This window comes from Bombina bombina, chromosome 4, assembly GCF_027579735.1.
Source record: "Bombina bombina isolate aBomBom1 chromosome 4, aBomBom1.pri, whole genome shotgun sequence".
NCBI classification, from domain to species: Eukaryota; Metazoa; Chordata; class Amphibia; order Anura; family Bombinatoridae; genus Bombina; species Bombina bombina.
In genome coordinates, this window is record NC_069502.1 from 27,852,668 (window position 1) to 27,866,691 (window position 14,024).

The window sequence follows — 14,024 nt, forward strand, 5'->3', positions numbered from 1 at the left end:
TAAATTTAATCTGTGTCGCACACACACCTTAGCCTGTACGCGATAATTGCCCTCAGACCGGGAGAAATAAACAGAACAACTTGAAATTCAAAATCCTGTAACCTATGTATTTTTTTTATTATTTTGCTTGATTAGATATTTAGTTATGTTAATTCTGTTGTATTAACGAGGAAAAATTGAAAGAGACATTCAGAATGTGGATCATTAGCGAATAATAGTTAAGACATGGACAATCAATAAGTATTTATAACCAGGGGAACAATACGACTCTGTAAGCACTTGGGGGCCTAGTTATCAAGCGGTCAACCTCAAATATGCTGGAATTCCGCAGCGTATTTGTGGCGAGGCTGATTTGCCTTAGTTATCAAAGGCTAGAGACCGGCAAAAGTAGAATTTTGTGACGTAAACTTCGATCCGCTGGACTCAGTCCGACACAGATCAATTCTTAGGTCACTCCAGACGTTCCGCACACAAGTGCGGCACAATCTGACTACTCTTGCTAGTTATCAAAAATCTAGCAGGTACGCTCAGCACTTTTCTGGCCCAGCGTACCTGGTTTTCAAACCGCCACCCTGGAGGCGGCGGATCCCATAGGAATCAATGGGAGTCTGACCATAGCGAAAGTACAAGTTCGCTGCTGTCAGACATCCCATTGATTCCTATGGGAGATGTCTGCACCTAACACCCTAACATGTACCCTGAGTCTAAACACCCCTAATCTGTCCCCCCCTACACCGCCGCAACTAAATAAAGTTATTACCCCTAAACCGCCGCTCCCGGAGCCCACCGCAAGCTACTCTATACATATTAACCCCTAAACCGCCGCTCCCGGAGCCCACCGCAACTATAATATATGTATTAACCCCTAAACCGCTGCTCCCGGACCCTGCCGCAACCTTTATTAAATTTATTAACCCCTAATCTGCCCCCCCTACACCGTCGCCACCTATAATACATTTATTAACCCCTATCCTGCCCCCCACTACACCGCCGCCACTGTAATAAATTTATTAACCCTAAACCTAAGTCTAGCACTAACCCTAACACCCCCCCTAACTTAAATATGAATTAAATAAATCTAAATAATATTTCTATTATGAACTAAATTAATCCTATTTAAAACTAAATACTTACCTTTAAAATAAACCCTAATATAGCTACAATATAAATAATAATTATATTGTAGCAATCTTAGGATTTATTTTTATTTTTCAGGCATCTTTCAATTTATTTTAACTAGGTACAATAGCTATTAAATAGTTATTAACTATTTAATAGCTTACCTAGCTAAAATAAAGAGAAATTTACCTGTAAAATAAAAACTAACCTAAGTTACAATTACACCTAACACTACACTATACTTTAATAAATTATTCCTATTTAAAACTAAATACTTACCTGTAAAATAAACCCTAAGATAGCTACAATGTAATTAATAATTACATTGTAGCTATTTTAGGATTTATATTTATTTTACAGGTAACTTTGTATTTATTTTAGCTAGTTAGAATAGTTATTAAATAGTTATTAACTATTTAATAACTACCTAGCTAAAAGAAATACAAAATTACCTGTAAAATAAATCCTAACCTAAGTTACAATTAAACCTAACACTACACTATCATTAAATTAATTAAATAAATTGACTACAAATAACTACAATTAAATACAATTAAATAAACTAACTAAAGTACACAAAATTAAAAAAGCTAAGTTACAAAAAATAAAAAAATAGGTTACAAACATTTAAAAAATATTACAACAATTTTAAGCTACTTACACCTAATCTAAGCCCCCTAATAAAATAACAAACCCCCCAAAACAAAAAAATGCCCTACCCTATTCTAAATTAAAAAAGTTCAAAGCTCTTTTACCTTACCAGCCCTTAAAAGGGCCATTTGTGGGGCATGCCCCAAAGAATTCAGCTCTTTTGCCTGTAAAAGAAAAATACAACCCCCCCAACATTAAAACCCACCACCCACATACCCCTAATCTAACCCAAACTCCCCTTAAAATAACCTAACACTAATCCCCTGAAGATCATCCTACCTTGTGTCGTCTTCACTCAGCCGAGCAGCGATGGAACCGAAGATGAGACCCGGAGCGGCAGAAGTGATCCTCCAAGCGGCGCTGAAGAAGTCTTCCATCCGGGCGATGTCATCTTCCAAGAAGCACTGAAAAAGTCTTCTATCCGGGCGATGTCATCTTCCAAGCGGGGTCTTCAGTCTTCATCCCGCCGACGCGGAACATCCTTCTTTACCGACGGACTACCGATGAATGAAGGCTCCTTTAAGGGACGTCATCCAAGATGGCGTCCCTTCAATTCCGATTGGCTGATAGGATTCTATCAGCCAATCGGAATTAAGGTAGGAAAAATCTGATTGGCTGATTGAATCAGCCAATCAGATTCAAGTTCAATCTGATTGGCTGATCCAATCAGCCAATCAGATTGAGCTTGCATTCTATTGGCTGATTGGAACAGCCAATAGAATGCGAGCTCAATCTGATTGGGCAATGGGGAGCTTAGGTTTTTTTAGGTAGGTTTTTAATTTGGGGGGTTGGTTGTGTGGGTGGTGGGTTTTACTGTTGGGGGGATTTTAATATTTTTTTATTACAGGTAAAAGAGCTGATTTATTTGGGGCAATGCCGCAAAAGGCCCTTTTAAGGGCCATTGGCAGTTTAGTGTAGGCTAGGGGATTTTTATTTTGATAGGGCTTTTAGATTAGGTGTAATTAGTTTAAATATTTGATCATTTCTTTTTTATTTAGTGTAATTTAGTTTTTATTATTTTTTGTAATTTAGAGTTTATTATTTTTTGTAATTTAGATAAATGTTTTTTTGTAATTTAATTTATTTAATTTTAGTGTAATGGTAGGTTTTAGTGTAAGACAGGTTAAGTTTTATTTCACAGGTAAGTTTGTATTTATTTTAGCTAGTTAGTTAGTAAATAGTTAATAGCTATTTAATAACTAATCTACCTAGTTAAAATAAATACAAACTTACCTGTGAAATAAAAATAAAACATAATCTAGATACAATATAACTATTAGTTATATTATAGCTAGCTTATGTTTTATTTTAAAGGTAAGTATTTATTTAGTTTTAAATAATTTAGGTATGAATTGTAATTTTTATTTGGAATAATTTAAATTATGTTAAAGTTAGTGGGTGTTAGGGTTAGGGTTACGTTAGGGTTAGGGTTAGACCTAGGGTTAGGTTTAGGGGTTAATAACTTTAGTATAGTGGCGGCGATTTTGGGAGCAGCCGATTAGGGGTTAATAACATTAATGTAGGTTGCGGTGATGTTAGGGGCAGCAGATTAGGGGTTAATAATATTTAACTAGTGTTTGTGATACGGGAATACGGCGGTTTAGGGGTTAATATGTTTATTATAGTAGCGGTTATGTCCGGAGCAGTAGATTAAGGGTAAATAATTTTATTTTAGTGTTTGCGATGCGGGAGGGCCTCGGTTTAGAGGTTAATAAGTAGTTTATGGGTGTTAGTGTACTTTTTAGCACTTTAGTTATGAGTTTTATGTAACGGACTTGTAACGTAAAAGCCGTAACTACTGACTTTCAGTTTATGGTATGGATCTTGTAGTTATGGGCTGTACCGCTCACTTTTTGGCTGGACAGGCAATCTCGTAATACCGGCGCTATGGGAGTCCCATTGAAAAAGGACTTTTTGAAAGCTGCGGTAGTTAAGTTGCGTGACTGTCAAAAAAGTGTGCGGTACAGCTATACCTACAAGATTCGTAATACTGGCAGTAGGAAAAAAGTAGCAGCTGTAAGTTTAAACTTACAATTAAACTAACGCCTAGATTAGGAGTTTTGCGGTAAGGTGAAAAAGATGAGTTAACAAGTCCTAACGCTGCTTTTTCACGCCCGCTGCTATTACGAGTCTTGCAGGTTTAGGGGCGCCACACACTTTTTTGGCTTTACCGCAAACCAATTTACGCAAATTGTGTATAGTCTTTTTTTCAATGGGACTTCCATAGCGCCGGTATTACAAGCTTGTCCTGGGAGGCCAAAAAGTGAGCGGTACACCCTCTCCCGTCAAGATTTCTGCCTGTCTGGAGGACCACTACTGCCGACTTCATTGAGGACATCTTGCCGCTTATATGAAGACTTCTCCCGGTAAGTGGATCTTCGGGGGTTAAAGTTAGTATTTTTTAAGAGTGTATTGGGTGGGTTTTATTTTTAGGTTAGGGCTTTGGGCTGCAATAGAGCTAAATGCCCTTTTAAGGGCAATGCCCATTCAAATGCCCTTTTCAGGGCAATGGGGAGCTTATTTTTTTTTAGTTAGGGTTTTATTTTGGGAGTTGGTTGTGTGGGTGGTGGGTTTTACTGTTGGGGGGTTGTGTGTATTTTTTTTTACAGGTAAAAGCTGATTTCTTGGGGGCAATGCCCCGCAAAAGGCCCTTTTGAGGGCTATTGGTAGTTTAGGTTAGGCTAGGGCTTTTTTATTTTGAGAGGGCTATTAGATTAGGTGTAATTAGTTTAAAGATCTTGTAATTTGTTTTTTATTTTCTGTAATTTAGTGTTTTTATTTTTGTGAAATTTAGCTAATTGTATTTGATTTATTTAATTGTATTTCAGTTAGGTCATTTATTTAATTGTAGTGTAGTGTTAGGTGTTAGTGTAACTTAGGTTAGGTTTTATTTTACAGGTAAATTTGCATTTATTTTAGCTAGGTAGTTATTAAATAGTTAATAACTATTTAGTAACTATTCTACCTAGTTAAAATAAATACAAAGTTGCCTGTAAAATAAAAATAAATCCTAATATAGATACAATGTAACTATTAGTTATATTGTAGCTATTTTAGGGTTTATTTTACAGGTATTTAGTTTTAAATAGGAATAATTTAGTTAATGATAATAATTTTATTTATACTTAATTAAATTATATTTAAGTTAGGGGGCTTAGAGTATGTTAGACTTAGGTTTAGGGGTTAATACATTTAGAATAGTGGCAGTGACGTTGGGGCGGCAGATTAGGGGTTAATAAATATAATGTATCTGTCGGCGATGTTGGGGGCAGCAGATTAGGGGTTAATAAATATAATGTAGGTGGCGGCGATGACCGGAGTTGCAAATCAGAGGTTAATAAATATAATGTAAGTGTCGGCGATGTCAGGGACAGCAGATTAGGGGTTAATAAGTGTAAGATTAGGGGTGTTTAGACTCGGGGTTCATGTTAGGGTGTTAGGTGTGAACGTAAAATGTGTTTCCCCATAGGAATCAATGGGGCTACGTTAAGGAGCTTTACGCTGCTTTATTGCAGGTGTTAGACAAGTGAATGATAAAAAAGGAGAATCTTAATGCTGCCTACACTATTTTTTAGCACTCCCTATTCTTTATATTGATAGCGCAGGGTGCGTTATTATCGCTCAAATTGCAAGTGGTGCGTTAAGTTGTGCTTGAGAGCAACACTAAATAGTGCTGGGAAATTTAGCACTTTTGGAGACCTGAAGTAAAATTGTTAATTCTTGGATATATGCAAAACACATGTATAATATATTAAATATTATTACAAGCAGCACGATAACTTGTGTGCAATCGATATCGTGTTTTCTCAGCTTTTTGCGCAGAACCAAAATAGCGCTCATATTACAGGTTGAAAGTAAATGTAAATGCGAAAGCGCAATCACAATTTACGATTGTTGGGTCAGACTGAAAACCTTGGATAAAGAGAGTTAAAAAAAGTTGCACCAAACACAACATAAATGCACTAAAATAAAATGTTTCACTCCCATAAACAATATCTGATAAAAAGTATTTATATAAATATTCATTAAAAGTATTAATAAGGGTTCAAAGGTATATGGTACATGGACATATATTTATTTTGAAAAAAGTTTTATTAGGTTTTTCATAACAGGTTATGCATAACAAATTTCGGCATGTACAATCAGATTAATTAGACATAAAGTAAACATTCAGCAAGATATTAATGGCATCAATCTCTTACCCATGTTGATTTGAGATCATTGTCTAGCTTATTATACCAATATGTAACATACATATATTTAAATGCAAAGGACTATAATATTTATAATTATAATCCTATTTTATAAAAGGCCAAGTGTTTGTCTGAAGCCGTCATGCGCAGTAGAGACAAACACTTGGCCTTGAGATAGGGAGCGCGAGGTACACAAACAGCTGTGAGGTCTGGGGAGCGCGAGGTAAGCTGATTGAAACAGCCTGTGGCAAGAGATATGGAGCGCGAGCTACTCAACAGCTGTGAGGTGTAGTGCGTGAGAAGCGGCCACACGCTCCCCAGACCTCACAGCTGTTTGTGGCCGACGGGAGCGTTGCGATGGGGGCGTGGCCGGGCGTCGCGATGGGCGTGGCTGGGCGGGTGCCGCCGCGATAGGGCGTGGCCGGGTGTCGCGATGGGCGTGGCCGAGCGGGTGCCGCCGCGATGGGTCGTGGTCGGGCGGGGTCCCGCGATGTGAAGACTTCAAGACAGAGCAAGAGAGGGAGCAGGAGAGGGGGGGAGAAGGAAAAGGAGAGGGGGGGAGAAGGGACAAAGAGGGGAGAGAGAGCCAAAGGGGGGAGAGAGAGCCAAAGAGAAGGGGGGAGAGAGAGCCAAAGAGAAGGGGGGGAGAGAGAGCCAAAGAGAAGGGGGGGGAGAGCCAAAGGGGGAGAGCCAAAGAGAAGGGGGGGGGAGAGCCAAAGAGAAGGGGGGGGAGAGCCAAAGAGAAGGGGGGGGGGAGAGCCAAAGAGAAGGGGGGGAGAGCCAAAGAGGAAAAAGAGCCAAAAAGGAGAGAGAGCCAAAGAGGGGGGAGACAGAGCCAAAGAGGGGGGGAGAGAGAGCCAAAGTGGGGGGAGAGAGAGCCAAAGAGGGGGCGGCAGAGCCAAAGAGGGGGGGGAGAGCCAAAGAGGGGGGGGGGCAGAGCCAAAGAGGGGGGGGGAGAGAGCCAAAGAGGGGGGAGAGAACAAAAGAGGGGGGGAGAGAGCCAAAGAGGGGAGAGAGAGAGCAAAAGAGGGGGGGAGAGCCAAAGAGGGGGGGGGGGGGGGGGGGGCAAAGGGGAGGGGAGAGCCAAAGAAGGGGGAGAGAGAGAGCCAAAGAGGAGAGAGAGCAAAAGAGGGGAGAGAGTCAAAGGGGGGGGGGGGAGCCAAAGGGGGGGGGGAGAGCCAAAGGGGGTGGGGAGAGAGCCAAAGGGGGGGAGAGCCAAAGAGGGGGGAGAGAGAGAGCCAAAGAGGAGAGAGAGCAAAAGAGGGGAGAGAGCCAAAGAGGGGGGGAGAGAGCCAAAGAGGGGGGAGGAGAGCCAAAGAGGGGGGGAGAACAAAAGAGGGGGGGAGAGAGAGCAAAAGAAAGGAGGGAGAGAGCAAATGAGGGGAGAGAGAGAGAGCAAAGGAGAGGGGGGAGAGAAAGCAAAAGAGAGGGGGGAGAGAAAGCAAAAGAAAGGGGGGAAGAGAGAGCAAAAGAGAGGGGGGAGAGGGCAAGGGGTGGGACCGCTGTACTGCAAAAAATGGCCCGTGTACACGGGCTTTAGTACTAGTATTTAATAATCAGCTAGATTATGAGTTTTGAGCGCTATAGGGATTTTAACGACCACCACAAAAGCGGCGTTATTTCACCCTCCTATAGCACTGGTAATACGAGTTTTAAAAAAGCAGGCTTGTGCGGGCAAAATGGTTGCGTTGAACTCCATACCGCACCGAAAACAAGCGTTGCTTTGACGTGCTTGTGCACAATTTTCCCATAGAAATCCATGGGGAGAGCCGGCAAAAAAAAAAGCCTAACACCTGCGATTGCGGAAACAAAAGCTCCGTAACGCAGCCCCATTGCTGTCTATGGGGAAATAAAAAGTTTCATTTAAACCTAACACCCTAACATAAACCCTGAGTCTAAACAACCCTAATCTGCTGCCCCTAACATCCCAGCCACCTACATACAGTTATTAACCCCTAATCTGCCGCCCCTATATCACCGCCACCTACATACAGTTATTAACCCCTAATCTGCCGCCCCCTATATCACAGCCACCTACATACAGTTATTAACCCCTAATCTTGCGCCCCCAATATCGCTGCCACCTACATACAGTTATTAACACCTAATCTGCCACCCCCAACATCGCCGCCACCTACATAAAAATATTAACCCCTAATCTGCCGCTCCCAATGTCGCCGCCACTATACAAGCTATTAACCCCTAAAACTCTGGCCTCCTACATTACTACTACCAGTGAATAAATCCATTAACCCCTAAACCTAACCCTAACGTAACCTTAACGTAACCCTAAGCTTAATACCCTCTAACTTTACGAGTTTTAAAAAAGCAGGCTTGTGCGGGCAAAATGGTTGCGTTGAACTCCATACCGCACCGAAAACAAGCGTTGCTTTGACGTGCTTGTGCACAATTTTCCCATAGAAATCCATGGGGAGAGCCGGCAAAAAAAAAAGCCTAACACCTGCGATTGCGGAAACAAAAGCTCCGTAACGCAGCCCCATTGCTGTCTATGGGGAAATAAAAAGTTTCATTTAAACCTAACACCCTAACATAAACCCTGAGTCTAAACAACCCTAATCTGCTGCCCCTAACATCGCAGCCACCTACATACAGTTATTAACCCCTAATCTGCCGCCCCTATATCACAGCCACCTACATACAGTTATTAACCCCTAATCTTGCGCCCCCAATATCGCTGCCACCTACATACAGTTATTAACACCTAATCTGCCACCCCCAACATCGCCGCCACCTACATAAAAATATTAACCCCTAATCTGCCGCTCCCAATGTCGCCGCCACTATACAAGCTATTAACCCCTAAAACTCTGGCCTCCTACATCACTACCAGTGAATAAATCCATTAACCCCTAAACCTAACCCTAACGTAACCTTAACGTAACCCTAAGCTTAATACCCTCTAACTTTAACATAATTAAAATACAGCTAAACTAAAATTACAATTATTAACTAAATAATACCTATTTTAAAGTAAATATAAACTTACCTGTGAAATAAAACCTAACGGCTAGATTACGAGTTTTGCGTTAGGCTGAAAAAGCAGCGTTAACAGGTCCTAACGCTGTTTTTTCACTACCGCTGCTATTACGAGTCTTGCAGGTTTAGGGGCACCGCACACTTCTTTGGCCTTACCACAAAACTACTTACGTAAACTTCGTAAAGTCTTTTTTCTATGGGACTATAGCGCCGTTATTACGAGTCTGTCCTGGGTACACCCTCTACCTCCAAGATCCCTAATGCATTTTAAAGTCAGTAGTTAAGAGTTTTATGGTACAACTAAGTGCTAAAAAGTACACTAAAACCCTTAAACTATCTATTAACCCCTAAACCGAGGCCCTCCCGCATCACAAACACTATACCAATATTTTTAACCCCTAATCTGCCGCTCCGAACATCGCCGCCACTAGAATAAACGTATTAACCCATAAACCGCCGGACTCCCGCCTCGCAAACACTAGTTAAATATTATTAACCCCTAATCTGCCATCTCTAACATCGCCGCCACCTACATTATACTTATTAACCCCTAATCTGCCGCTCCGGACATCGCCGCCACCTACATTATACTTATTAACCCCTAATCTGCTGCCCCCAACATCACCAACACCTACATTATTTTATTAACCCCTAATCTGCCGCCCCCAATGTTGCCGCAACCTACCTACACTTATTAACCCTAATCTGCCGCCCCCAATGTCGCTGCCACTATTCTAAATGTATTAACCCTAACCCTAACACCCTATAACTTAAATATAATTTAAATAAATCTAAATAAAATTACTGTCATTACCTAAATAATTCCTATTTAAAACTAAATACTTACCTATAAAATAAACCCTAAGCTAGCTACAATATAACTAATTGTTACACTGTATCTAGCTTAGCGTTTATTTTAATTTTACAGGCAAGTTTGTATTTATTTTAACTAGGTAGAATAGTTACTAGGGTTTAATAGTTAGCTTAGGGTTTATTTCACAGGTAAGTATTTAGTTTTAAATAGGGTTAGGGTTAGACTTAGGTATAGGGGTTAATACATTTAGTATAGTGGCTGCGGCGTTGGGGGTGGCAGATTAGGGGTTAATAAATGTAGGTAGGTGGCGGCGATGTTAGGGATGGCAAATTAGGGGTTAATAATATTTAACTAATGTTTACGATGTGGGAGTGCGGCGGTTTAGGGGTTAATATGTTTATTATAGTGTGGGCAATGTCCGGAGCGGCAGATTAGGGGTTAAAAAATATAATGTAGGTGGCGACGATGTTGGGGGCGGCAAATTAGGGGTTAATAAGTGTAAGATTAGGGGCTTTTAGACTCAGGGTTCATGTTAGGGTGTAAACATAACTTTTATTTCCCTACAGGAATCAATGGGGCTGCGTTACTGAGTTTTACGCTGCTTTTTTGCAGGTGTTAGACATTTTGTCAGCCAGCTCTCCCCATTGCTGTCTATGGGGAAATCGTGCACAAGCACATACGACCAGCAGCTCACCGCTGACTTAAGCAGCGATGGTATTGGAGTGCGGTAAGGAGTACAATTTTGCTCAACGCTCACTTCTTGCTTTTTAATGCCGGGTTTGTAAAAACCCATAATACCAGCACTGTAGGTAAGTGAGTGGTGAGAGAAAACTGATTGTTAGCACCGCATAGCCTCTAACGCAAAACTCGTAATCTGGCCGTAAATTATCTACAATATAACTAATAGTTATATTGTATCTAGCTTAGGTTTTATTTTTATTTCACAGGTAAGTTTGTATTTATTTTAACTAGGTAGAATAGTTAGTAAATAGTTATTAACTATTTACTAACTACCCAGTTAAAATGAATACAAACTTACCTGTGAAAAAAAACCTAACCTGCTTTACACTAAAACTTAATGTTACAAAAAATAATAAACTCAAAAATTACTAAAAATAAAAATAACTAAATTACATAAAAAACAAACACTAAATTACAAAAAAAAGAAACAAATTATATATAAAAAAAAGAATTACACCTAATCTAATAGCCCTATCAAAATAAAAAAGCCCCCACCAAATAAAAAAAAGCCCTAGCCTACAATAAACTACCAATGACCATTAAAAGGGCCTTTTGTGGGGGGCGTGTCCTAGCAGCTGCCGGGTCCGGACGCAAAACTAAGAAGCTTTAGCCTTTCTAAAGTCAGGATACTATTTATTAGTACTACAATCGGAAAGTCCGTTTCACACTTTGGAGTACTGGACACATATGACTGAGCTGAATCTACTGATATCCATTTTGTGAAAATCGCTACTAAAATACTGGGTTTGTGAAGCTTGGACAGAAACGGCAGTGGCCTACTATCATCTGTTCCCCCCCCCCCCCGGTCTGCTGGGTTAAGCAGAACAATCCCATCATTAATATTAAGAGGCAAGGCTATTTTTTAATATGGAGAAGACATCACACGGCGAGATACAGGCCCTCTTGGCCGCATTATACAGTAAAATGGACAGGAATTTTGCGCATCTACTTTCAGCCCTGAAAGCCCGCCCTCACAGACAATTATGTATGGAGACACAAATGGCAACTGTAGAGGTTACTGACTTACAATCTAGCCGCTCTAGGCATCCTCTAAGTGTGACCGAGATAGATCTACCCGCTTCAGCGCCGCAGGAAGCACAACTACAATGCAGCAAAGATGGCGGTCTGGAAGAACTACTCATCTTAACTGCTCTGGGCATCGAGAGCACAGTTCAGCGGCAGCAGACACCGGGGTGGATGGATTCGGCTGAGCACCTGTCACTTTGCATCGACATACCCTGCATTCTGATGCCGGCTAGAGTTTCAACTTTTTTTATGAAGCCCTCACTTGAAGGACACTGCTTTGGACTCTGCCATGTACCTGCAGTCTCCATTCCTGATAGCTCCAATCCGGACTGAGAGTCGCTTTAGACAGCACCTAAATACAATACACTTCATTTTTAGTCCTGGCTGTAATAGAGGCAAGATTGGTAGCACTCGAAAGGGGGTTGGATAGTCTTACCCTGATATGGACGATCCCAGTCTTCTTCAGTAACATGTGGGAGATTGTTTGCCCTTTAGTCCTATGCCTAGCTATGGAAATGACTAGACGAACTTGCTTACCCTATTAAAATTAAGGTCCTATAACTTAAAGCTTATCTCACTTAGTTATACTGTTTTGGACATTTTATTCATCTCTAGTGCAAGAATGTGGGCTGTATTGTTTTTCTTTATAGCCCTCCATTTACCAATGATAACTATTTCGCTTAATGCCTAATTGAGGATCCATTCACTATTTTAGCTCATCCTGCTTAAGCTACAGATTTTTCATTTGTTTCTTTTTTACTCCCATAGCGTGTCAGGCTAAATATATCAATATTTTATATTCACTGTGTAAGCCCCCCTGCTAAAGAGTTACATATAGGGACTGCCTGGGTACTTATAAGTTATGTAAACACTCTTAAATCCAGTATGGAAATATACCCTTTAGACATAATTACGTGCATCTCTTCAAGCACAAGTAGCACAAGTAGCACAGCACAAGTAGCACAAGTAGCACAAGTAGCACAAGTAGCACAGCACAAGTAGCACAAGTAGCACAAGTAACACAAGTAGCACAAGTAGCACAAGTAGCACAGCACAAGTAGCACAGCACAAGTAGCACAAGTAGCACAGCACAAGTAGCACAAGTAGCACAGCACAAGTAGCACAAGTAGCACAGCACAAGTAGCACAAGTAGCACAGCACAAGTAGCACTATGAACCCTGCTGTATTATATCTCACTTTATGTTATTCCTCTTATTACACACAAGGTGTTAATTCTGATTCTTAAGGCATTTCTGTTTCTGGGAAAGCTGGAACTCCTATATGGAGACACTTGCATATGTCTCTTGGTTAAACTATCCTGCCAGGGGGGCGGAGCCTGGCCGTGCAGGATGATGGCTGCTTGATTCCTGGCTCTCAAGCCCCACATCCGAACTTTATCAAAAAAGGGTCACCAAATGACTAAAATTGCCTCTTAACTTGGACTACAAGTACTCAACTAAAGGGCTACAACTAAAGGAGAGAGGGAGAGGGGCTGAAAAGAAGCACAGTGGGGCACTGAGCATCGTGTGTATACCGGAGGCTCTGAGACACACATCAAACTACTGTGCAATACAGACGCGGCTGTCTGACAGGTTTGCAGGGACAATAAAATCAGCGACACCCTGTCTGCAAGAGGTAACACCCAACACTTTCTGACCGAGCCTTATAATACACCGCAGTTTTAATTTGAATGGGGAGAGAGAGCGGACATACTTAAAGGCCATCCTGTAAGATAGGGGACTACACCTCGGAGCTCTGCATTAAGGGACTGACACCGCTACAAGATACCCGGAGTAGGTGAGAGCGGGTAACAGGCAAGGGGAAGGCCTGGGACACTATTAGATTGGGCCCTAAGAACTTTCACACGTGGGGCAGGAGCGCACCTTACACGCAGCCACGCCGCACGCAGCCGACAACAGGCCTCGCGGCTGTTTGCGGTCACTTGGAAGACAATTTTCTGTATAAAGTGCAGTTGGTGGACAAAGCCCTTACTCACTACCTATTAGCCCCTTAAATAGCGCCAAATTAGTCTAAGCAGGGCCCCTATCTCCCTTCTTCTTTATTTTCCTTATTAATGCTGCGTCACAGCACAAGCTGCATAGACATAGGAGCTGCAGCTAGACAGAGGGGATCGCTTGCTCAATAATAACAGCATAGGTACAGCTGTGTTAAAAGTACAAGAGATCTCAGACAACAGCTGTGATTTGCAGAGCATCTTCAGTTTATTGCCCCTGGAACTATCATATAAAAGAATTGACGCAGTATATACAGCTGACAATCTTTCTCGCTAAACATAAACATATAGAGACATAGGCTGACTTCCTGAGAGACATGTCAAACAGGAGACAAAGCAAAGCTGAAAAGGGTCCTAAGAACACCACTCTCACTAGTTATCTCAGGGTGGCAACACAGTCAGTAGATAAGACAGATATGGACCCCTCTCTAGCCACCCCATCAGATACAGAGGGTAGATCCTCTCCAGA

The 14,024-nt window shown here is 41.5% G+C and overlaps 1 protein-coding gene across 1 annotated transcript in view; it reads right to left on the minus strand.

Moving 5' to 3' along the window:
- LOC128656812 (vomeronasal type-2 receptor 26-like) overlaps positions 1-14,024 on the minus strand; it is a 110,877-nt gene that overhangs the window by 7,417 nt on the left and 89,436 nt on the right. The window lies entirely within an intron of this gene.